At 39.1% G+C, this 26,666-nt stretch overlaps 1 pseudogene; it reads right to left on the bottom strand.

Moving 5' to 3' along the window:
- Positions 1-690: 690 nt before the first annotated feature.
- LOC142074902 (geranylgeranyl transferase type-1 subunit beta-like) lies at positions 691-26,060 on the bottom strand (annotated as a pseudogene).
- Positions 26,061-26,666: the final 606 nt, after the last annotated feature.

The following is a 26,666-nucleotide window of genomic DNA, read 5'->3' as shown; positions in this document are numbered from 1 at the left end:
GGGAGTGAGAGAGTGGCTTGGTGGGTACCTGGTGGTCAGCCAAGGTCAACCCACCACAGCAGCATTTCAAGCACACAAAGTAAGGCACTACTACTAAATAAGCTGAGAATGGTCATCATCTCTCTCTGAGTAAACCGCTACCAACTTATCTTAAAGCCCAATGTTTCATTCTTTACACAGAAGCATTAAGAAACTCAGAATTATTTCACACTAAAAGAGAAAAAATCCGAAAAAATCAAAGTACAGTTGTATAATTTTAATGTATTGCAAAGGCTTGACTTCAGAAACAGGTTCTAATGCTTCTCTCACACACAGCTATTCTTTGCTGAATATCTCTTAATGCTATACATCAATACACTGCACCCTCATTAATATCCCATGAAGAGAATATTTCAGTCTAAAACACTGTGTCTGGCTAACGATTCACTGCATCTGTGTAGAAGCTACTCAGTAGAATTATGAAATCCATTTAGTAAGGCCACACAACTTTAAAAGTCCAGTATATTGAATAAAATAATTTTATTTGTATCTACTTTAAAAAAAAAACAAACAAAGTTTATGGAATCTGAAAGTAGATGATAAAAGGTAACTGTTAACTGAGACTTAATATGGGAGATTCCTTACCCAAAAATATGTCAAACATTAAGGTCATAAAGAACTTCAAGGTTCTGTGCTATACCGTATGATATGTAAACAGATTTTGAAAATACTTTCCCATTATATATTTTGACACAGTATGCATGAATTTTAAAAATGAAAAATAAAAACTAAATTCAATTGCCTCAAGGTATTTCTTAGAAGTAAAGCCATTTGAAGACCTATTTACCATCTGTGGTGACAAACTTCTATATATCCAAAATATTTCCTTTTTCCCCAGTGCAGAATAACTGTCTGGAGGCAATTACCTATCAAAATGATGCCAGCAACACAGATCTGATTGTATGACTTCAGCACTTAAAGAGCACGCTGGTTATACATGGCTTTTAACCTTGGGCTACAATTATGCTATCAGAACTAAAATCAAGTCTAAATCATTCATGTAGAGATGTGTGTGTCATCTGAACACTGTTTAGAGTCTTTGATTTCCAGATCTGATGGAGGTGGTGAAGGTGCTCTGAGGTTCTTGTGCTTATATTCAGGGCAGGATGAACTTTGCAAATACCAGTTTCTCCAATTAACGACAAGCCACAAATCCCAAAGTAGGCATGTAAAGCATCTGAAAGCAGGACGGAAAATGAAAAAGAAAATTATGTTTCTGTCAGGCTGTAACAGCCAACTGTTCCTGGATTCCAAAACCCCTGAATAATTACAACCAAGGAAAACAAACAGATGCTACATTTTAAACTTAGGATTTGAAACAAGAAAATAATTTCTGCCCAAACCCTCCAGCATGAAATGATGGTGTGCAATCTCTAAGACTAGAGTCTGTTTTATTTTATAACAATTCTTGCCCACTACTTAATTTCTTCTGAATTCTCAGGCCAAACAGCAAAATCATTTGAGGAGCTGTAAATACATTTCCTTCAACAGAGTAAATCTTCCCCCGCCCCTGCAACGTGAAGGAATTTTTTTTTGCAAATGAAAGGTCAGGTGGATAGCTGGCTACTTAGTAGACAGCTGACTATTGAAACACCAAAATTAGCACCAGTAGCCAAACAGCAAGATTCAGAAGTATGAAAAAAATCATTACTTTCCCTAATCTCCCCCCTTCCAGAGAAAATACCCTAAGGATATGAACTCATGAAGTAGCTTGATCAGCAGAGATGAGATGCTCTTATTTCCCCATCCCACAGCTCTCCTGCTGCCTATCTTATACCAGCACTAGAGCTTGCTCAACACCCTCCATGACTTAAGTAATTCAGAAAACATGGAAGAAAACTAACCTGAGCAGGAAAAATTGGAAAGCTTTCTGACATTTTAGTGAATTAAACTGGTTTGCAGAAATGTTCAATATACACCAAATCTAGTGCAAAAAGGGGAAAGGACATGCAGCTGTACTTAAGGAAGCTGGGAGGAAGAGGAGTAAGCCTGCCCCCTCTGGGCAACAATAATCCATTAGGTTGGATTATCCACCCAAGAAATCACAGCCTAAAGATGGAAAGAGGATGTGACCTTAATGTGTCCCTTCCAAATTCTCAACACTTGGTAATCTTTTGGAGGTATCACTAATTTCATGTCTGACTAAAATGATATTACAAGAAGTTACATGGCTAGAGTCTCGCTAGCCAGATACCTTCTCTGAAAGATGGCTTCTGCTTATCATCATTAACATGCAGACAAAAGTACATTTGGTAGATATAGTCCCTATTGACCTTGCAGAAAGTATGTCAGGCAAGGAAAGCTCAACTTCAGGAAATATAGTATATTAACTCCTGTGGAAAGCTGCATTGATACTCACTAAAATCCATATACAAACCTAATTACCTATATAGGGATATTTGGTGAGTTTAACCATGAAGTTCTACACTTGTGCAAATCCATATCAACTTAATACACAACTCCATTGTAGCCATAACACACCTATGCAGCCTGTGTACTCCTCTCTTTAAAGCTATAAAAAATGCAAGGCTTTTCAAGGCTGAAAAACATAGGTCCAAATGTTTTGTTTCATGGGCAACTCACAAATACATGGCAGTACACAATCTCACAACTACTGAGCAGCTGTCTTAAAAACAAACAAAAATACAAGGTGGATTTATACTTCTACTAGTGCAAATCTCACTTCAGTGTTTTACCTTTAGTAAATGTGCACACTCATTTTCATCCTCTCCCTCTCTTTTTATCATGTTAGATCTTTTAATCTTTCTTTTGCGTCACCTGTAATTCACACGTTTCCAATTCTTTTGTATTGTATATCATTTAAAGATATCAAGTGAGATGCATCAGCAGTACATCTAGTAGTTTAAGAGAAATTTATTTAAATTTATTTAAATCTTATCATGATTTGTGCTCAAATCTAGAAAAAAATTAATGACTCGAGGTATGTGTTCTAACAAAATCCCCAGCTCTGTAGAACCCTAATGTTTGGGGTTTTAATATTTGTAATAAGTAGCATTAACATAAGATAGCAGATCTAACTGCTTTTTTTCAGGAAACTTCTGATAGCCTTTCTTGCATTTGACAACCCTATGTAGATGCTTACCTGTAGAGACTACTAAAAACTAAACAATAGTCTTTTCGCGATTCACTTTGGTATGCTCATGATTTCAGAGGATTAAAAAGACTTTTGACTTTTCAGATTGATTTTCAAAGGCAAGAAATAGTTTTCTAAGATCACTGCTCAACAAGCACACTGGTCCAAACACTTACTATTTTAAATCAAGAAACACTGCTACCTCTAAAACCAACAACGTATTAACATCTGTTAGCATGGGAACATCAGGACTACAAAATAATATTTTCCTGAATCATCAGTTGTGAAAAGTTACTTGCAATTTTGGTAGTCCATGTAATATTTAAACAGAGCTTTTTGCATAAAGTAGGAGCTACACAAGTTCAAATTCTGAATCTATTTTAGAAAGCACCTATGAAAAAAATGCATATGCTTATTTTGCAACCTTTCCCTGGTCTATTCTGTCACATCTGAGTTTTGCAACAAAACCAAACTGAGGCCACTATTCTCAGCTTTACAAAAGCTAAATGCTTCAAGGAGAACGAATCATTTCTGTCCTTATTCGACCTCAGCAGAACTATTAACTCATTTGTGAGATGACCCATTCTAGTCTCGTTATCTTCACGTTTTGCATTTACACGGAAATCAAGAGGACTGTGTACATTTAACCATCAGTAGGCTTCTGAAAACAATGGAGCTGCACAGACACTTCACGTTAATAAAGTGGGAAATCTTTATTGTGTTCAAAAAGACAGCTTGGCTTTCAGATAGTAGACTGATCTTGTAGGAAGCTCAGCTGTATATATATGGCATTGAAACTACAGATCCATAAAAAAAAATAAAATGACGCTGCATTTACAGTCATTCTTCAGATTAGAACTGCGTTAACTTTTTTACTATTTTTCTTCAAAACATGAACACAGACTTATGTCACCATCTGCCTGAGGAAAGAATGCTGCAATAAACCCACCTATCACAAAAGTATAAACTGATTTGTTTTTTCTGTAAAAATCCTGCACCATTAAAATTCAACAGTACCAAAGGAAACACCAAATAAGTTTTTCCCAGAAGATATGCAATCTTGTAAGACATATTCTATAAATTGTCGGAGCTAGAAAAAATCTGGCATACCAGCAAAACTTCTGTACATTCATAAAGCAACAATCTAGTTAATCCTTAGTACTCTAGTTCAATCTTCTTGTTCCTTTTCTGTGGCCAGCTAGAGCATTCAAGTTAAAAAGTAGCTTACTCTCAAAAGAAAGTTTAAGAGACAGGAAAAGCTTGCTTTATAGGAAACAGTAGTGTACGGGCAGGAACACCATACAAATCAAAGCAAACAGCTTTATTAGTAGTCTTGCCTTCCTCAAATCTTATCTCAAACTATCTTAAAAGACAGGTTGAGGAACTTTTTACAAGATTGGGGTTTTAAACATACTGTTTTTCTTCCTAACCTCCTAAGTAAACAGTTCATCAAGAGAAATAGAAATATTTCCTCTAAGTGATACTGATTGGTCTACATAATGTACACCAAATATAGCTAGTCATCAGGAATCCTAAACTGGTTTTCAGGGGGGGAAGCATGTCATGAGCACTATATTATCAGTGTGGGTCCACTCTGACAAATTGTCAACTGTTCTTCAAAATGAAATGATGCCATGCTGAAATATCTCTGTGCAGATTCTGAACAGTCACCATCTCTGTGCAGATTCCGAACAGTCTCCTCCTTTATTATAACTATGTTTTTATCTTGTTTGGTGAGTTTATGGACTGTTTATCTTCTCTGTACAAAATGTCACTGAACATTACTACTGGCACAAAGTTTGTTTTCATATCTTTACAGTATCTCCTTTGAATTCTATCATCTTTTCAAATTATCAGTTTCCACTTCCAAAATGCAACCAATAACTATTTCAGATATACTATGTATAATTTCTATGTGTAATTACAATCTGTAAATCATAATATGTAACTATCTAAACTTTGAGTTGAGTATTTTTAAATACATCAAAGATTTCTGAATAAGCTCAAAGGATTCATTTCTTAAGGAAATAAACATTCTGAAATATTTCACTCAGACCCTTTACAAAGATATCCACTGCACAGTATGATTTTTAATCAGATTGGTTAAACACATATGGAAAAACTTGTGCAGCTCTAAACAGACAGTGATACTGTTTTAGTGATAGTCTAAACAACAGCAACTCACTTGCTCTGATGCTCAACAAGGGAAAACTATATCCCTTTCCCTCTAAATCATGAAAATCTCCTATTTTAAGGTTTATTTTTTTCCATTATTTGAAGGAGACTGGGGGGAAAAAAACTCTCTTACACCTCTCAGATGTTTGACTGCTGGAATATATTTGTAGCTTAAAAGACACCATAATTTTGAGAAGTAAATTTACCTGGATGGCTATCTGGCCACTTGGCAAATCCACCAACAAGACGATCTTGAGTTGACAGGATGTAATTTCGGTTTCTCTCAAAATTTGTATATTGGAATATGTTCAAGAGCTGAAAAGAAGTTAGAATGTTACAGCAATATACTAAACTTGAGTATATTTTTAAATATTAAAATATGTCTATTTACATAGATAAGTAGTGCAATATAGCACTAATCTGTTAAATCTCCTTATCCTGCATTTTTTCAAGATGAAAAACCTTTATAGTGATCTTTGCATATTCTTGTACTTGCACCAAATATGTAATTCTTCCAAGTAAAACAAGATGGTTAAAGAAATCAAAACAAGTCAATAAATATCCTGTAGGTTTTCTGTACACTACCTTCAAAGTTGCTCCCACCCAAAAGGAATAGCAGGTGTCTACAGGTTTGTTGGGTCGTCCATGGTAGCCATTCTGTTGTCTCATTATACACCACCTTCTTATCCTGTTCAGTTCTTTTTCTGAAAAAACTTCCTCCAGTTTACCCATCAAACACAGTGATGCAATACCGCAAAATGTAGAGCCACCTATGAGGAAACAGTTGTTTATGCAATGTTTTAAGATACTCAGATTTTCACTGAAGCCTGTATGATCTCGATCAGAATTTTAACTAGGGTAATATCAATTAAACCAATGGATTTCTAAAAAGAGTACAACAGGAATGAGTAAATGGTAATGCAACAGAAGACATTTCTTGATATGTTACTTGCACAAGAAAGCTAATGGGAAACCAGCAATCAGACTATCAGACTGAAGTGGAGATGCCAAAGGCAGTCACAGACACAACTCCCCAGAGAAGAAAAATAAACTGAAGGGTAAGTGTCTGACAAGCAGTAAGCAAAAAAAAAAAAAACAACAAAAAACCACAAAACCCAAAAGACATGGTTAATGCTATGAAAAAACTGGAGGATTCCCATGGTTGTAACAAACACACAAATTATGCTTCTAAGGATTTTTTTTATTGTCAAGGAAACTGCAAGGTAAAATTTGAAATTATAAGAGAAACTCATATTCTCTCTCTGTGTATCATTGCCATCACTTTTAAAAACCCATCAAAGCTCATTCTGAGTCTATTACCTGTAATTATATAATTACAGCCTGGAAGTAAGCTGTTCATACAAGACATGGGGACCAAGATCCACTGTTACACTATTAACGCACTAGAAAACCCCATGAAATCTAGGATTATTTTTCATTCTGATGTTGAAATGCAGGAAGGATACTGAAGTAATGATATTTGTTATCGCCAGCATTCTACAGCAACTTATTTAACTACTTTTTAAAACATGTAGGGGTATAATTTAAATTTTTCAATTTTGCCAGGGGTCTAGGGTCCAGCTGCTGGATGGACTGACTATCTCGATCAACTGGAGATGAGGAACAGCATCAGGTTGAGTGTGAGTGCCGGTATTGTAACAGCATGTGGAAGGAAAGAGAGTCTGTTCCTTTAAGGGTATCTGGTCAAGGCCTTTTCAATGCAAAAGGGGATATTATGAAAAAGGGGGAAGCCATAAACAAGAAAATATACAGAGACACAAACCTGACCAACAAACAATAAGGGAGGCAGTGACGAGAACCAAACCAGGTCAGTCGCGCTAATTGGTAAGGATATATGGAGTGTGGGAATATTTATTTCATTAGGATTATCTGATCAAGGACCTTGTCAAATGAGGAAAAGGGGGAAGCCATAAACAAAACATAGAGACACAAACCTGACAGGCAAACATAATGGAGACAAAGACAGGAAACAAACCTGGTCAGTCACACTAATTGATGGGCTATCAAGAAAACACAGGCAAACTTGGACTTTGCAACTGATAAGGATGCAAACCTGAGGGTCCAGGATGTTGGAGGAGAGGTCAGTGGAACTGTGCAAACAGATGAGGGAATGTGCAGGGGAAGGGGGAGCAGGGAGGAACAAAACGGGAATAGCCAGAAAAGGGTATAAAAAGGACTGGTCACATCTAAAACGGCACCAGACAATACACTTGTCTGACTGAGCCCTGTGCCTGATCACTGCAGTCTGTCCTATCTTCTTATTAAAACCTTTCTTAACTATCTCTCTGCATAAACTCTCTCTGTATCCCATGTGCATGTGTGCTGCAAGGACTAAGTGTCAGCTACTGGGGAGACCTGTGTGAGTGGATTTGGTGCCAGCTACCGGACGAGTCAGACCAGGGCTGTAGGTGCCACTGGGCTATGGTGCCAGCTACTGGAGCAGGTGGGGGTCTTGGCCACCAGCCACTGGGGCGGGAATGAGGTGTATCCCAAAAAAGCAGCTACTGGGAGGGACCAGACTTAGTGAGGCGAGTGAGGGGCTCAGCGCCAGTGGCTGGAGCAGGACTGCAGGTCACAGTCCATGTGCCTGGTGCTGGCTGCTGGGGGGGGGCTGAGTGTCTGTATTTCCCCAAATCTGGTGGTGCATGGGGTGTGCGTGTGTATTCACTAGCAAACTTCAAGCTGGACTAGCAGGCAAGTAGGAAGCCCTGGGTCTGGGCAGGGGTATCAGGCAGAGGAACTGTGCTGGGATTCAAGGGGAACTTGTGAATGTGGAGTGCCTGTGGGACAAGTGTGTGAGTGCATGCATGTTTGCTAGCAAGCATCGAGCTGGCGAGTAGGGGACCCATGAAGCAAGTAAGAGGGCCTGGGGTTTGGGCAGTGCTACCAGGGTGTGACCAGTACCCCCTGCTCCTGACACCTGGTACAGCATTGTTGCCAGGTTATGGTGACACCCATTATAGAACAGGGAAGCGTAACAGCACATGAGATATTCTGGATGGCAAAACCCATGATCCCCCAGTGGTCAGGGATGCCTCCTGTGACTGTTCACTCAACTCTTGCTCAGATTTTGGCTAACACACAGCTCATGCTAAGGCCTGATGTATGCTGGGAGAAGCACCATTAGGTCAAAGGGAGAGCAACAGGTAGGCAGGACACAATGGACAGGAAGAGATAAAGATCATTATGCAGCCATTGCTACCTGCAGCTTGCTGTCTCCTGCAGACAAAATTCTTGCATATTGATTGTCTGGCAGCCTCTTCAGAATCCACTAACTTATGGAAATGGTAAAGACTAAACTCCCAGACTGAGAGGTATAAATACATCAGCTTATCCAAAAGGCTTTTGAAGGAGATCCAACAGCAGCCAGTCTGCTAAGGCCTTCGTGCTTCCTGGTGTGATACAGGGGATGCCTGCACCATGACGGAGGGGGAAAGGGGAGTACCCTCACTGTTGGCTAGAGTACTGTGACACCGCCTTCATCGGTCTTCTTCCTCTAAGGACTGAGTGAATGACTCATGTACTTTTTTAAAGTCAGAGTCTAGATTATGATTATTGTATTGCGTGCTGATTATTAAGAATTTGACCCGATCTGCAGAGGGTCCAGGTGACTGAAAAGTCTAGGTAACTGAAATTTTAGGTAATAGGAAAGCTATGCTAATTGCTAGAAATTCAGTGTAATGATAAGCTATGCCGATTACTAAATTAATTATATAATAATAAAGCTCTAAATATAACTACAACCCTGTGGCCAATTCTCATTCTGCCAAGGATCCTTAAAAGAACCTGCCTGTCCCCGTAGTGTCGGGTGACACATGCGGACAGAGGGGCCGTGCTGGTACTTGGGGAATCCGCAAATGTGCATGTGCTTGTGAATTTAAAGAATGTCGTGTGTGTGCCTTCACTAGTGAACTATCTCTACCAGGTATATTAGTTGTATGTGGCAAGGTCTTGGTAGCAGGGGGGCTGCAGGGGTGGCCTCTGTGAGAAGAGACCAGGGGCTGCCCCTGTGCTGGACAGAATCGGTTCCAGCCAGCTCTGTAATGGACCCACCATTGGCCAAAGCTGAGCCAATCAGTGAAGCTGGTGGCACCTCTGTGATAACATATTTAAGAAAGGGTAAAAAAAACTGCACAGCAGTTGTGAGAGAGGAGGAAGAAAAAAAAGGCATGAGAAACAACCCTGCAGACACTAAGGTCAGTGAAGAAGGAGGGGGAGGAGGTGCTCCAGGTGCTAGAGCAGAGATTCCCCTGCAGCCCGTGGTGAAGACCATGGTGAAGCAGGTTGTCCCCCTGCAGCCCGTGGAAAGGACCATGCCAGAGCAGATGTGGATATGCTCTGAAGGAAGCTGCAGCCTGTGGAGACCCCATGCTGGAGCATGCTCCTGGCAGGAACTGCAGCCCGTGGAGGACCCACACTGGAGCAGTCTTATCCTCAAGGACTGCAGCCCATGAGAAGGACCAATGCTGGATCAGGGAAAAGGTGTGAGGAGGAAGGAGCAGCAGAGACGAATTGGTATGAACTGTCCGTAACCCCCCACTCCCCATCCCCCCTGAGCCGCTGTGGCAGGATGGGGGGGGGGCAGGGAAGAGGAGTCTGGAATGAAGGAGGGAAGTTGTGCCTGGGAAGAAGGGAGGGGGGGTGAGGGAAAGCTGTTTTAGTTTTTGTCTTTGTTTCTCACCACCCAGATCTATTTTAATTGGTGTACTGGTTTTGGCTGGTATGGAGTTAATTTTCTTCATAGCAGCTTGTATGGTGCTGTGTTTTGGATTTGTGACCAAACCAGTGTTGATAACACACTGATGTTTTAGCTATTGCTGAACAGTGCTTACACAGAGTCAAGGCCTTTTCTGTTTCTCACACTGCCCCCTCGAGCAAGGAGGCTGGAGGTGCACAAGAAGTTGGGAGGGGACACAGCTGGGACAGCTGACCCCAACTGACCCAAGGGATATTCCATACCATATGACGTCATGCTCAGCAATAAAAGCTGGGGGAAGAAGAAGGAAGGGGGGGACGTTTGGAGTGATGGCGCCTGTCTTCTCAAGGAACCGTTACACGTGATGGAGCCCTGCTTTCCTGGAGATGGCTGAACACCTGCCTGCCGATGGGAAGTAGTGAATGAATTCCTTGTTTTGCTTTGCCTGCGTGGCTTTTGCTTTACCTATTAAACTGTCTTTATCTCAACCCACGAGTTTTCTCACTTTTACTCTTCTGATTCTCTTCCCCATCCCACTGGGTGGGGGAGCGAGCGAGTGGCTGTGTGGGGCTTAGCTGCCTACTGGGGTTAAACCACAACAATTGGCAAGAAATTAAATGAATCTTCCCTAAGTCAAGTCTGTTTTGCCCATGACAGTAACTGGTAAGTGGGGTGGGTTGACCTTGGCTGGCTGCCAGGTGTCCACCAAGCCGCTCTATCATACCCCCCTCCTCAACAGGACAAGGGGAGAAAATAAGATGAAAAGGCTTGTGGGTCGAGATAAGGACAGGGAGATCACTCACCAATTACCATCATGGGCAAAACAGACTCGACTTGGGGAAATGAATTTAATTTATTGCCAGTTAAACAGAGTAGGATAGTGAGAAATAAGAACAAATCTAAAAACACCTTCCCCCCACCCCTCCCTTCTTCCCAGGCTCGACTTCACTCCCAACTCTTTTACCTCCTCCCCCGCCCCGAGCAGCTCAGGGGAATAGGGAATGGGGGTTACAGTCAGTTCATAACGCTTTGTCTCTCCCACTCCTTCCTCCTCACGCTCTTCCCCTGCTCCAGCGTGGGGTCCGCCCCACAGGCTGCAGTTCCTACCAGCAGACTGCTCCTGCGTGGGCTCTCCACCGGATGCAGCTTCCTTCAGGGCACATATACCTGCTCCGGCATGGTGTCCTCCATGGGCTTCAGGGGTATAACTTGCTTCACCATGGTCTTCTCCATGGGCTGCAGGGGAATCTCTGCTCCGGCACTTGGAGCACCTCCTCCCCCTCCTTCTCCACTGACCTTGGTGTCTGCAAGGTTGTCTTTCTCACATTTTCTCACTCCTTTCTTCCAGCTGTTGTGCAGCGGTTTTTTACCCTTTCTTAAATATGTTATCACAGAGACGCTACCAACATCGCTGATTGGCTCAACTTTGGGCAGCGGCGGGTCTGTCTTGGAGCCATCTGGAACTGCTCTGTCCAACATGGGGACAGCTCCTGATGTCTTCTCACAGAAGCCACCCCTGCAGCCCCCCCGCTACCAAAACCTTGCAACGTGAACCCAATACAACAAGTTATCTCCCTGTCTTATCTTGACCCATGAGCTTTTCCATCTTATTTTCCTCCCCCTGTCCTGCTGAGGAGCAGGAGTGAGAGAGCGGTTGGGTGGGGGTCTGACAGCCAGCCAAGGTCAACCCACCACACCAGTCAAAGAGGAGGAAGGGGACTTGGCTGTCTACGCTTATGTTTATGTGTGTCTTGTATGTAGGTGCTGTTGAAGGCAGCACCTTGTCTGTAGCAGTCTGTGTAGCTGGCCATGTCAGTGTCCTCTGTGTGTGTGTGTGTCTCTGGGATACATGCTCAGCTTTGCTACTGGTTGAACTTGCAAACAGGAAACCAGCAGCTGTGTCCCTCAGCCTGGGCAAAGACCCCAGGGTCCCCGGGCTGGGCTTCAGCAACCAGGCAGGCAGGAGTCCTGGGCCAGAGCTGCTGGAGGAGGCGACCGCTCCTAACATCCCTTAACAATCAACACTGCATGTGTAGGGCATTCTAAACACAGAATATTGTTTAGAACTACACAATATATAAACTGACCATATCCTATAGTAACTTAGGCCTGAGAGTATGGCTATACCACAGGGCAGAATAGTAACATATTAGCTAACATTAAACAGGTTAGCTCAGGCATTAAAAGCAATACAAGTGTGATAGTATAAAATTTTGTTCATACTCTTCATTCCAATATGCAGGCTTATGTCATCAATGAACAGCATATGAATCAGACTGACTTTAAATCTATGAAAAAGAACATTTGAAGAAAACTGTGTTCCTAACCTGTATATAGTGGTCTGCCAGAAAGCTTCCTGTGATGTACATTAACTGGACTGAGAACACTTCTTCATCTTTTTTTACAGAGAAGATGTGTGTGTGTGTCCTGTGTGTGTGTCTCTTGGATAGGTGCTCAACTTTGCTACTGGTTGAACCTGCAAGCAGGAAAGCAGCAGCCCTGTCTCTCAGCCTGGGCGGAGACCCTGGGTCCCCGGGCACACCGGGCTGGGCTCCAGCGACCGGGCAGAAGGAAGTCCTGGGCTGGAGCTACTCGAGGAGGCGACTGCTCCTAAAATCCCTTGACACCTATTTACAAAAATTAACTGCAGCTTCAAGATTTGAGCCCCCAATGGATGCTGTAATCTAGCAGAGTAAATGTTTCTAGGCTTTACTGATATCTGCTGAAACTGGAAATTATCAAGTGCATTGCACAAGATCTCTTCAGATAAATCCACAGAATACCAATGGTACATGCGGAAATAGGTTGCTCTGTCAGTGAGAGACGAGAACTACAGCCAACACCTTTCAACAAAACATTCATGAGGTAAGAATAACAGAGTTGATATATTAAGAGCCCATCTGGTCTGATATTAAGCTGGAACTAAGAGAAGACGACATCATATTCTGAGGCATGTTTTGGATTTGCTCCTCTTCTTCCCACTTCCTTAAAACCAGAAAAGAAGGAAAAGCATGACATACCCTGCACTTCTTACAGCATTTCTCAATTCCAGTCTTAAAAATGGGTATAGAACATGTTAACATTCTTACCATGAGATTCCAGTCCAGCTCCTTGTGCCAGGCCATTATCATAAGACTAAAGAAAAAATCCACAAACCAGTTACTTTAGAGTGAAATCACTTTTACAGACATTACAATTTATCAGTTTATTAGAAAAATTATTATCAGACCATTCCACCATTTTAATCTAGTTAAATTCTGAACCTATGTCTCAAAAAGCTCTTGGCACACATCAGTGTTGTTTCAATGCAGGCAGTTTTTATGACTTTTTTCTTCAATCAAAGAGCATGGAGTTCATTTCAGTTGTGATATATGTTAAAAGTCTGGAATTAGGTAAACATTTATTTGCCAAAAAGGGAAACATGCAGTTGTCCTGGTTTCGGCTGGGATAGAGTTAATTTTCTTCCTAGTAGCTGGTATAGTGCTGTGTTTTGGATTTAGGATGAGAAGAATGTTGATAACACACTGATGTTTTAGTTTGCTAAGCAGTGCTTACACTAAGTCAAGGACTTTTCAGCTTCTCATACTGCCCTGCCAGCGAGGAGGCTGGAGGTGCACAACAAGCTGGGAGGGGACACAGCTAGGACAGATGACCCAAACTGGCCAAAGCAATATTCCATACCATATGACATCATGCTGAACAAAAAAACTGGGGGGAGTTGGCCAGGGGGGGCACGGCCGCTGCTTGGGAACTGGCTGGGCATCGGTCAGCGGGTGGTGAGCAATTGCATTGTGCATCACTTGTTTTGTATATTCTTTTATCATTATTATTATTTTCCCTTTCTTTTCTGTCCTGTCTTTATCTCAGCCCACAAGTTTTACCTTTTTTCCGATTCTCTCCCCCATTCCACTGCGGGGGAGTGAGCGAACGGCTGTGTGGTGTTTAGCTGCCTGCCGGGTTAAACCACAACAGCAGTGTAGATAACCATTTTAAAAGCCCTGCAATTTTGGGGCCTTTCTAAAAAGGGAAAATGGATACATAATTCCAAACAAAATTGAAGTGCATAAATGTAATCTGTCTCTAACCCAAAAGATGGTTAATGTACATGAAGGCATAATGTAGGGTACTACTGTATGTACAATGCTGAAGCACAAGAAATGCTTTAGTATGGAGCAAGAGCATCAGCCTTTCAAAAACTGAAGACTGGCGGGGTGGGGGGGGGCAGAAGCAACAACATACTAAGCATACTATTTGGCATTGAACTTTACCTGCCTTATAAAATAACTGCTGTTAAAAATTATTTTTAAAATGCTGGAAAAAATGTTTTGTAAAGTGAAATAAAAAGGAGGAGCTTCACTGACAAACAAAGCATCAAAAGTATTCTGAGAACACTTTATCTTTTTTACAGAGAAGATGTAATAAAGATGTAATTACAGAGATGATGTACATCCTTACTGTACTGTAAGGGGATGTACTGGACTGGGAACATTTAATAAGCTTGACTTGATCTCAATAATTAGTTTTTCCATTGATTCCGTATATGATTTAAAAAAAACAGGACTAGAGCTCATTGAAATTTGAGGATTTTAGTGATGCAATGTTTTATTTATGCATTTTTTAAAGTTATAGGAACTTCAGGCTTCAATTTTTAAAAACTTGCTTTCAATTTTAAATCGAATTTTAAAGAAAAAAGATCAGATTTAATTTAACCTGCAGCAAACATACACAACCAATACGATTACTTTGCTAGTACAAACATTACAATGAAAATATAAATACAAAAAGGAATGTACTTTTCATTTTCAACTCATTGAAGTAGGAATAGAAAAGAAACAAATTACTGTAATATTTCTATTTGGATAGATAGATTTTTAGTCATAGTAAAGAACTAAAGCTATTAATTTGAAAATGCATTGAGAAATAACACTTTGGGAATACTCACCATACTTCTTCTAATGTAGTCTACTGCTTTTTTTGTATCCATGCCTGCCCAGTTATCGAGCATGTAGCAGATGCAGGAAGCACAGTATACAAACCTCATATCATTCTCACTTCCTTCCAGCACAGCACAGAAACTGAAAGAAAGGTTTCTTGCATTATACATTTTATAGCCCATTACATTAGAAAATATGAAAAGCATTTTAGGAATTGCATTATTTTTCCTTTTAAAATAAGTTAGTTACTTCTATTTATAGTATTCACATGAATGTAACCCAAACCTACATTAGATTTTCTTTTCAGAAGATGTGATTCTAACCAAGCTAAGCAAAATGAATAGAACTATTAACATTTAGGGGCTTGGATAACCTTATTTCCAGTAATGTCATGACACTGGTCTTTATCCAAATATGTTAATGTTTACATTCTTTCATGTATCACAGTATACACTGATGTATGAGTTACCACTGTAGAATCTGCTATTCTTAGCAGAATTCTTTTCCTCCCTAGAAATCTTCATAGCTCACACGGCTTTCCTGTCCAACTTTAGGATCAGATTCCCATGTATGTATAAATGCAATTGTTATCATTACAATTTCTAATATAAATGGTGAAAATTACTTGCAATCCATTTTTTTGTTTCTAATGGTTAGATTCTTTCCAAACTCTGAAAAGATTTTAAAGTTGTTATATCTAGGTTATCTAGATACAATCTGGTGTTCTCTCTGAGACCCTTAAAAAGATGACTGATGCTGTGATTTGTTTCCTGATAAGCCTCCATTTGGTTCAAAGAGCTAGTTAGAATATTTTTACATAGGACAGTCTTTCAAGCACCACTGTGACACTCCCCCTTTGACCCTGGGATTCAGGTATGTACTCCATCTTGTTGCATACAAAAGCCTCCAACACCTACTGGGAGATAGTTTCATCTCTCCTAACCTCAAGGTTGCCAGCTCCTGCTCTCTGCAGCTCAAATGGGGATCCACTCCATTACTCTTTGGATATAGCAAAGGATATTCTTGGGACCCAGAACACTTAAGATGTGCCAGTGCTGTGGTTTACAACTTCATCCCATCCTTAGGTAACAAGTGCCTTGTATGTTATCTAGATACTTCAAATTACATTAAGCCAAGGTAAAGTAGAAATGCAAATACACACATTTATTCATGACATTTAAAAAGAGACAATATAATTACATTTTTTTTTTAGTTAATAAAAGATATGGGTGAAGAAATAAAAACTAAGTCTAGTATACTTATACTAGGGTAACACCAGAAAAGTTTCTCTTTCCTTCATTCAGCTCGCTTGCTGTTTCCATCTGGACAAGATGTTAGGTCAGGTTCCGGCCTTTGTGCATCCTACCCCTTTGGTGCAGTAAAAGTTGTTTTAATAGGTATGAAAATGTCTGTCGTACTAGAAGTTGACTTCCGCAAGTAGCAATTCTACCCCAGAGAGGTGCAAAGCACTCTCCTCTCCCTCTGGTGGCTAGCTGGCACTCTTCAGCAGGGAATACAAAATACAGGATCAAGTACAAGAGGTATCAGTCTGTACATTAAAACCATACATGATACAAACATGTAGAACAGGTTAACTGTGTGCAGTTTATTATTGTAATCGGGCATGATGACAAGCAACCACTTCAAGATGCTAGCGGGTTTGGAGCAACTCATCCCTAACTCCTTCCTCTTGAATAAACTTTAACAACAAAAATGGTACAACATATAATAGGAATGCATACAGCAATGGTAGAAGCACCCCCACATGCTAGAAGATGCTGCAAATGGAAGTAGACCAACAAATCCATGTATACATACATTAGAATTTAGCCCATTAAGGTCAGTCTGTTGCTATAAGTAACAGGAAATTGTAGATCATATAGTTCATATTCACTACTTACATTGAGAACATTCTAGACGGGGGAGGTGTTTGTTTGTTTTTGGTTTTTTTTTTTAAACCTACACATGTAACACTGCATTTTAATAGTTATGCTGCATTTTAAAAAAAAGTTTTAATTATAGGAGACTTCTAGGCAATACAAAGCCATTTGACCAAAACAAAGGCTTTTGTAGCTAGTAAATGGGGACAGCAATTTCATTATGAAGTGAAACATAATTTCTTTAGGAATAAGATTTCTATAGTTATACATTTCTTAAAGTACTCTTTAAATAATGATATTCAGTAAAATCTAAGTACACAGAAGGATCATGTAACCTACCAGAAGTTTTCATTAGCTACCAGCTCCAGCCTACATAAAAACCAGATGTATTCAAAGGGTATATACCATCTTTTAAAAAAAAATGCATGCAAAAAGGATGAATCTCACAATGAATTTTAATAATATTATATTCCTATTATAAGTTATAGGTTAATTAATCCTGTATATTAATGGATTGAATCTCTCAAAACTAAATAAAGCTCACCCTCCCACAAAGCAGAGCAAACATCATCTTAATAGTGCTCCACCAGGGCATAGAGAAATAGAGAAAACCTCAACAAACAAACAAAACAACTATCCCCAAGACACAAGCCAAACCATTAACTTTCCAATAGTATGTTTCTACAGCTGTAAGCAAACATCATCATTCTCCAGTATGAAAGCAACTCTGGACATAAAGTGCTCTTTGGTCCTGTAAACTAGCATGTTGTTCTATTGCTTATCCCCACCAAAACCAAAATATTTTCTGATAGAAAGAAAATATTATACAACTATTTTCATAAAAGTGTGTACAATGTTTAATTCTACACTTGGGTTTTCTATTAACCTTCCAGAGAGTTGTAAGATATTTTATATCTTTTACCTTCCATCCTCCAGCTGGAGAGCTCTCAATCCTGCCAGTAAGGCATCTTTATTTACTCGACTTAAATCATCTCCAAGAATAACCAGACACGAAAGACCTGTGTAAGTCATTGCTATGTGACCACTATCATAGGGATGAGACATACCAGGACCCTTAGGGGAAAAAAAAAAGAAAGAAAGAAAAAAACCCACATCATAAGAACTTATATTTCAATCACGTATTCATTTTTTATTATTAAAGAGGTAAGCAAAGTTCATTTCCCTTCACTAATTATGGTTAGACTGAACGCATCCCACTCAACTTTTCTGGATGAAAGTAAATTACTGCACAGCTCTGCTACCCTTGTAAACAGCTCGTCGGTAGGAAGCTTTGGAACAGGACTATGCCAACAAATTCATGCAAGAGTTAAGCGAAAAGAATCAAATGTGCTGAACCATATCTAAGTTTATCCTGACACACTACTGGGCATTAGTTCCCTGGCAGTTGGGGGAACTCCCTGTTAAATAGCCATACCTCTACAGGTTCCTTCTGCAAAGATTTTAGAACCTAATGATCTACAAGTAGAAAGTAGTGTGAGGGATTATTGGTAATCTCTTTGTCAGTTGAAAGGAAAACAAATTAGTCCCTCATCTACTTTCATCTATATTATAAAAAAATAATCAGAGTTTAAACAAACTATTTGCATAACAAATAAAGCCAACTAGGAAGCTAAAATGAGAGTTAAATGTTGACTAGTTACATGGTACAAAACACAAAAAGGAGGGAGATTGATACAGCTGTCCTAAAATTATTATTTTTCCTTGTGATATTTTATAGGTACATCCTGGACTGTACCAATGCATGACAACACAAACCACATGTAACAAGATGACTTTGGATACTTAGGATGGTACTTAGGATGGACCAATTTGGAGCAACTGGAAGATGAATTTTTTTTCTTTTAAAGAGGATAAAAGAGCTATTTCTGTACTGAGCAGCAAAGACGGACAAGTTTTTAAAGCACATTTTACCAGGATTATGTCAATTGCCATTTTTATTTTGCAATTCATATTAAAAATACATTCAAAAAGCAGTACAAAAACAAGTTAAATGAGATTGTGTTATGGGTACACAGTATTTTTCAGGCCAAATCATGCTTGTTTCCCAAGCCAGAAAACGTTATTTGAAATAAGAAGCTAGGATAAAAATATCTATTGCCCACTGTTCTCACAGTAGGGAATCACATTGCGGTAGGCAGTCACAAAACAAGGTGAAAGTGGCTGCAACAGCACTGAAAAAGCTCTAGCTACGCAACAGAGAAGGGGAACAGGGGAGTGCTGAGAGCTGCCCCTCCTCTCCCTCATTTCTGGCCCTGGGGTCTCTGTCAAGAAGTGGGGCAAAAATCTCAGCAGTCATAGCTGGCTCCCACTCCTGTCCCTGAGCCAGTGCTCCCATCACTCTCTCTTCCCCTGCATGCTCCCCGGTCCCAGACACACTTCCCCACGGGGCACCCCATAGATGTAGGACAACTGCATACTCAAATGGGTTGGAGAACTATTGCAGTCATGAAACAAGTTTTTCTTGGGTGGATGACAGGCTCTAATCTCTGAAGGAACAACTTGGCCTATCATACCATAATTTTATTATAAGCAGCTTAACCCTTGTGATGTATCAACACATTTGAAATGTAGATTTTCACTCTAAAAATCCATATATAGAGAGAGAGAGCGATACAAACTTGCTCTGTCACAGAAAAGTATTCAGTTTCATGTAATCAATTAATTTACTTTTAAACAAAGTGAGTCTCCTGAAAATCCAAATTTGAACCAATTCTGGCTCTAAAAGGATTCTCAGTGTCCCAGCTCAGTAGCTAAAACTTCTTCTCACAAATTTTGTCAAATGAAATACACGACACACATTAGCAGATGAAAAAAATCTGGAAAGGTTCTTCGATATTTAGTACCAACTGCCTACAAAAAGTCACAGTAGGTCAATCAGCAACTATGAAGAAAACTAAGTTTCCAAACACAGAATCATAGAATGGTTTGGGTCAGAAGGGACCTTTAAAGATCATCTAGGTCCAACCTAGATGATCACTAGATCAGGTTGCTCAAAGCCCCCTCCAACCTGACCTTGAACACTTCCAGGGATGGGGCATCCACAACTTCTCTGGGCAACCTGTTCCAGTGTCCCACCACCCTCATCGTAAAAAATGTCTTCCTAATGTCCAATCTAAATCTACCCTCTGTCAATTTAAAACTGTTGCTCCTTGTCCTGTCACTACAGGCTCTGGTAAAAAGTCTTTCCCCATCTTTCTTATAAGCCCCCTTTAATTATTGAAAGGTCGCAATAAGATCTTTTCCTTTCTTCTGCTTTTTGCTTCTGAGCTTCTTCACGACAAAGACATTTTCTTGAGCATTTTTTCTGAATTCTCTTTCTCCTTCAAGATTTCTTCTTTTTCTTGATGCTCTGGGGACCCCCAGAGCTGGATGCAGTACTCCAGGCGGGGTCTCACGAGAGCGGAGTAGATATAGTGAAACAGCTCAATTTTAATTTTGAAAATTCTATTTCCAGAGGAAGATTATATTTACTAAGCAAATGAGAATTACGCTAAGGAAATTCAGGCTTGAGTTTTTAAAACCATGGTTACAGAAATTCTATCCAAATGTCTTAACTACTATGAAGGTGCTTGGATATTCAATAAATTTTCTAAGGCATCTGTAAATCTCAAAAGAATATTCCCCTTTAAGTGGCAATTTTTCACACCGTGTCAACACAAAGTAACTGAAAATTCCTGCTTTCTCTAAATTGTACTTTTCTATATACACACACATCCATATTGTCTGCAAAGCTTTGGTAGCCTACAAACATTAAAATAACTGGGTCTTTATTTTTTGTGTGAATGCAGGTATTTCTTTTACACTATCATTCGCTGCAATAAAAACAGATTACAGAAGTGTTATAAGCACATATACTGTATGCTCATGATACAAAATAACAGCCCCCCCCAACAAGCAGTATCAATCACTACAGTATCTAGACAATGTACAAGTTTTGTCTCCTCTTCCTTTTCCATGCAAACATTTCAACATGTGTGGGTAGCATACTGTTTTTCCAAATACAGGATTTCAGCAACCCCAGAGGTGTATAAAACTTTGCGCTCTACCCTACTACCCTACTAGCAAACTACAAAATATTTCAATAAAATTAAATTAAACACAGAAGATTCAGAATCAAGTATGAGATCATATAAACAAATTATTACAAGGCATACTCACAAAGGCCGAGATGAAGTTTCACGTGGGAGTTTTTGAGGGCCTAACAGATCTTTGTTCACCATACATGCTTTTTTTTTTTTTAATGTAAAACAAATATAATTTGTTCAAATTTTAAGTGCACTAGAATTCACTTTATCTCCTAGTCTGCTCTAGGATCCATGGAATTATTTCAAGCTTGTCATGATACAACTCATCACATATTATGTTTTACCTACACATAACAATATATACTTCACACGCTAATTCAACTAACACACCTGGGCCCGAATAACAGGGTTTCTTTGAGGGGACATCATTTAGAAGAACTAGACATTCCAGACAAAAAAGGAAAAAATTCCTTTTTTTTGCATATAAAGAGGTAAAAAATTAAATGGGAAGTCATTAAATTTGTAGAAACTGGTCCTGTGACAATTTTATGCCACAAAGTAGAACTGAAATGTTTTTTCTGAAAGGAAAAGATTACAACAAGTTTTAAAGGTTGCTAATGCTTCCAAAATTTTGTATGGATGGGAGAAAGTCTTTTGTGATTAAAGTAAGACTAATCAATGGCTCCATTACACATATGTACACCCTTGTATTGAGCTAGATAACCTTGAGCAGGGCTTAGGTTTTTGGAGGGTTTGGTTTTTTAATATTTAAAATATTTTTCAAAATTATCTAACAACATTCCTTTCCTTTACCAAACTATAGAAAAAATGGTCATATGCACTTGAAGAAGGACTTTTTTTTTTTCTAAAGTAACTTTAAATTTCAAACTTACATAAGCAAACATGAACCCTCCTCCCAACTGCTTTTTCTGGCATAGGCCTTTGAATTATTGAAAGAAAAGAAAAAACAAACAAACAAACAAACAAAAAAAACCCAACCAAAAAAAAAAAGCCCTCTTCAAGAATATCTAGAAACATAGTACATTCCAACTGCAAAATTCTACTTTTGTACCCTTGAGACTACAGAAGTGAATGTTTAAGGTAAAAATAATCTCATCTCATTAAAGTACCCTTATAAAGTGCTCTCCTGATCTGAACTAAAACACTGATGCAGACATACTCTGAGAACCCAACTATGGGGATATGGCCAGGTCCTGTTGCCTCCATACACTTCATCCTTTGTGATAATTACTGTTTTCAGGACACACAGGGACCAGATTAACTTGGCTTTCGGCAATGGAGTAAAACAGCCCTGCTCTATGAAAGCTAATGTAGTCTAATCAAATAGTTAGCTTTTAGGTTGAGAAATGAAACAAGACATTATTCAATCTCTGTAGGGAGTTAACTGGGCATGGCCTTGGAAGAAACATGCGAAGTCAGCCAAATAAGGGAGTACCAAGATAAGCACTAAGAGAACAGAAAAAGAAACAACTACTTGAAATACGGGTGAACTATCCTAATTAGCATAGTAAAAAACCCACCCCCGGGCAGGAAAGTCCCCTACCCAACAAAGCCCCTTCCCCACTGAATATGCGCAGTAAAAAGAAAGGACACTGTGACTTTAAGTGAAGACGAGGCATTGCAAGAACCAATAGAAGCAAGGGTGACTAAGTGTAAATGTAAAAAGTACTGATAACTGTTGCTCAGGATGTATAAAATGCTTACCGTGTGTTAACTGAGGTGTGCTAGCTTTGTGGAGTTACCACCTAGCACCCATCTCTGCGCAGACATGAAAGAAAGAAATATCTCGGCTCTGTGTGTGAGATTGGCTTATTGCACACTGGGTAACGGACCCCGCTTGAGGGACAACACTACCATCATGGTCTTCACAACCCGAGTCTTCCTTAAAAGAATTAACACTAAGGATGCAAGGTGGGGGAAAGCTTTCAAACGTTTACATCTGGTTCAGTGACCTGATAATGTTCCATAACATATTACCCAGAACAACTATTTAAACTTAATTCACGGCTATCAACAGTTTTTGCTGACCACTGCAGAGAAGGCTAAAAAGCTACCTATGCTGCAAAAATGTAGGCAAGATCTTTCCAAACACTGAAGAGTGCTACCAAACATGCTGCTACGCAGGCAGAGTCAGACTTTCAAAAAGCTTTTTTCTCACTTGGCATCAGTGTTACAAACATGGATTGTTTCAGCCTTGAGAGAATACAGTGTTGTATTGGGAACACAAAACAGATTTTTTTTTTTCCAAGTGAAAACATGTTACCTCCCGCACTCTTACAAAGAAGTTCTAGGCACTGGCTTTCAATCTAGCCCCTAAAACTGATTTGTAACACTTTATAAATAGATTGAAAAGACCTAGGCCTGTCTGAAACTGTAAAGAGACTGTTAACTCCTAATTTTGAAAGCTATTTTAAACTCAAGTAACACTACACATGAGAGACCAAAGAATCTGGAGCCATTTCAGAAAATGATTGTTTTCTAATTTGAAACAATTCGTGTTTAAATGCACCGATAAAAGTGGCACTCTTAGCCTTCATTTACAGTTAAGACTGTTAAGGTTTGTTAAGACTCTGCATGGGGAGTTGGTCAAGGTGATATGGTTGTGCTTCGTTTTTGCTACCATCCCAAAGAGCTGCATAGACACTACAATCAAACACTAAAAGGATAATGGTAAAAAAAAGAGAGAACAAATGAGCTATCCTGGTAACATTTAGTAAAGTTGGGAGGATCCAACATATCCCCTGCTTTTTTTCTATTATCTTAAAGTGTCTCTAGTGATAAAAGATATTTGGCTAGCTCCAGTATTGCACCTTCTCAGAGTCCAAAAATGAAATCCCTGTAGCAGCATGAGATAAATAACTGCCAACACAAATCCAAAAAGCTTACAGGTTTCTTTTATTTTGAAAGACACAGATTTAATTGACCATTTTTTAATGACAAAAAAAAGAAAAACAACAAGACTACTAAACATAATTCAAAGTTATCACAGTGGATTTCCAAGTATTTCTTTCTTTGAGTCATTTCAGAACATTTTAGGGGAACAACTCTGGAAATACTTAAAACCTTTGTATGCCAATAAATCAAAGCAGATCTGACCCCTTTAATGCAGATGCAATAAAAAGTATTATGATGCTTGAATAAAAAGCACATCCCTCTGCAAACAGTTTTCCAGATATAACAACCTTGTAATTAATTTCCACAGGTTACATGATTCTACACTTTTTTCCTTCTACAGATTGACTAACAGGTTATGAGACACTGACGGGCTGCAACGCATTTCCTGAAAAGAGAATATTTATGCCTGAAGCATGTACTATTGGAAATTGAGTATTAAATTAAAACACCAGAAAGTGCTGGCAAGCTACAATGACACTTTGCAGTTCTTTTGAACTTTTCGTCTTCAAAGGGCTTTACAAGATCTCAGAACTATATGCAAAACTCATTCTTCAAGCTTTATGCACTGGGGAAGATTTGAAAAAGTTTCCCAAAAGTATGTACTCCTTTTAATGTACTACATGGCATGGCATTGACCCAGACCTTTGGGAAAACATGACTGATACATTTTTATTATCCTGGTTTGAAAAATTATGTCTTTATTAATTTTATAACAGTTATACCACAATAATAGCCTTACAACCTCAACTTCTTTAGGTGACTTATCAAAAAGAAGACAACCAGCTTCCTTCTGATTAAAACTTTATTTTTTTTTAAACTACAACCATACTGAAATTATGGTCTGCTATTTTGCCTTTAAGCTTTATTTTTCAATAAAGTATCCCAGTAAGTCACCAGTAGAGACCCCAAATTGTTTTAGGTTTTGTTTTAAGCAGAAGTTTTCCTTCTTTCCTTCAAGCTCAGTTGGAGGTAGGATTGCTACTGAGGTGAATTCCAATTAAAACAGATGATAAATTCATGTTACTACTACAATTGAAGCTCACTGCAGACACCATCTCTAGTGTAAAAGGGGATAAATACCAAAGCAAACCAAGAGAGAGATTACCTTGTCTGTCACACACTGCTGTAGCACCTGATGTAGAGACATACAAAATTGCCTTTATAATTATTTTTTCCTTTGTTATAAAGCATAACTTCTAAATATTACTACTATGAATACTTGGCTGACAAGAAGAGGCATTAAGCGGTTATTACTCTAGTGTAGATTAACATTCCCACAAGCTACTCAGAAACGTAAAGCTGTGCTGTTAGAGTAAATAAAAATGAGGTCAAAACAAGATGCTGTACTACCTTCATAATCAAGCTAGTTCAAGCATTTTTACACTCATCTACAGTCATAACCATATCAGATGTCCATTCTCGCTTTCAATTTCGTATCCCAGTATTCATAAACTTGTATCTAAAATTTTCTTGTTATCTGTCCTCCAGAAAAATCAAATACTTGGTCATAATTTAGGGCTCTTTCAGATGTTTCATCCACTCTTTAGTGAGGAGATCTGCCTTTTCATTCTCAAACACAGCACAGAACTTCTGTATCTTTTTCACAATCCTTCCTGCACACTGGCCCCTATTTCCATCTTCCAACCCTATCAGGCCTTCTGTATCATCTTTAGCAGCCTCTGTTCACCTCCTTTCCCCCCTGTATTAAGGGCAATTTCTTTTCCTATACAGTCTTAATTCTCTTGAACCTCAGTTCCATGGGCTTAAAAACATCCTCTCTTATGGTCTTCCACCACAGACTGGGATGAGCAGAGCCTTGCCTATGTTTGAATGGATACCAGGTACAATCAAACACCCCATGTTTCATCAAAGGAAGAGGAACACTGAAGAACAGCATGTGCTGTACCACCTGATACAGAGCTGTTCTGCCCTTCACTTCCAGGTCCACAGACAGTTGTTGACCTGGAGAAGTTTCCCCTCCCCAGTTATAGATCAGAGAAGTGCACTGAGACAAGCCACAATTTGTATGTCACTGCCCCCAGAAACACAAGCAGTACCATTTTAAGAGTACTGCACGTTTTTTAAAATCTCTGCAATTGTTTCAGTATACTAAGAGTGCAAAAAACCCTGTTTCCCAGATTTTCCACAATTCTGTAGTTATAATATTATAAAAAAGACACACGATCATTTACTGCCTAATTGAAAATCTTTTTCCCCCACACTTAACTAACCTTGGATGGATTGAATGGCATCCCTAAATATGAAGAGCCTCTGAATCCACAGCGATTCAAATTTGAGCCTGGAAAAGGAAGAAAAATAGAGTGTCAACTAATTTGCTTTGCTGAAACATTCATTATGAACCATAATTCTCCAGTCAAGTTCAAAACCTGTTAGTTCAACACCATTTGCAGTATTACCAGCATTTGTATGTGTCCTTTCAGTATATTCCCAACCTCAGCTTGTTATCATTATGAAAACGAAAAAAAAATTAAAATAAAAAAACCACAAAGAAAACCACAAACAAAATGGGTCCTGGTGTAATGACAAAGCAACCCATTTTTTATTTGGTGGAAATATATTGTTCATACCAGCATACAATTGTCTTCCATGCTCTCAAAAATCTTTAAAAAACTACTCCCCTGGAAAAGTGCTCAGAGTTAACAGATTTTTTTTCTCCTCTCTAGATTCCTGCGTGGTAATACTATCTGTTCCTAAATAGAATTGTTTTAAAATACTTTGCAACATGTACAAGGACAATCAATTTACAGTTTTAAGCTAGTACTGATTTAACTCGATACAGCCAGAATGAAATACTTAAAACAATATGAAAGACAAATTTTTAATGGAGCTATTCCTCTCCCACCT

Source organism: Calonectris borealis, chromosome W (genome assembly GCF_964195595.1).
Source record: "Calonectris borealis chromosome W, bCalBor7.hap1.2, whole genome shotgun sequence".
Classification (NCBI taxonomy): Eukaryota; Metazoa; Chordata; class Aves; order Procellariiformes; family Procellariidae; genus Calonectris; species Calonectris borealis.
The sequence above is the reverse complement of the archived record's forward strand: the minus strand, read 5'-3'. Positions and strand labels throughout refer to the sequence as shown.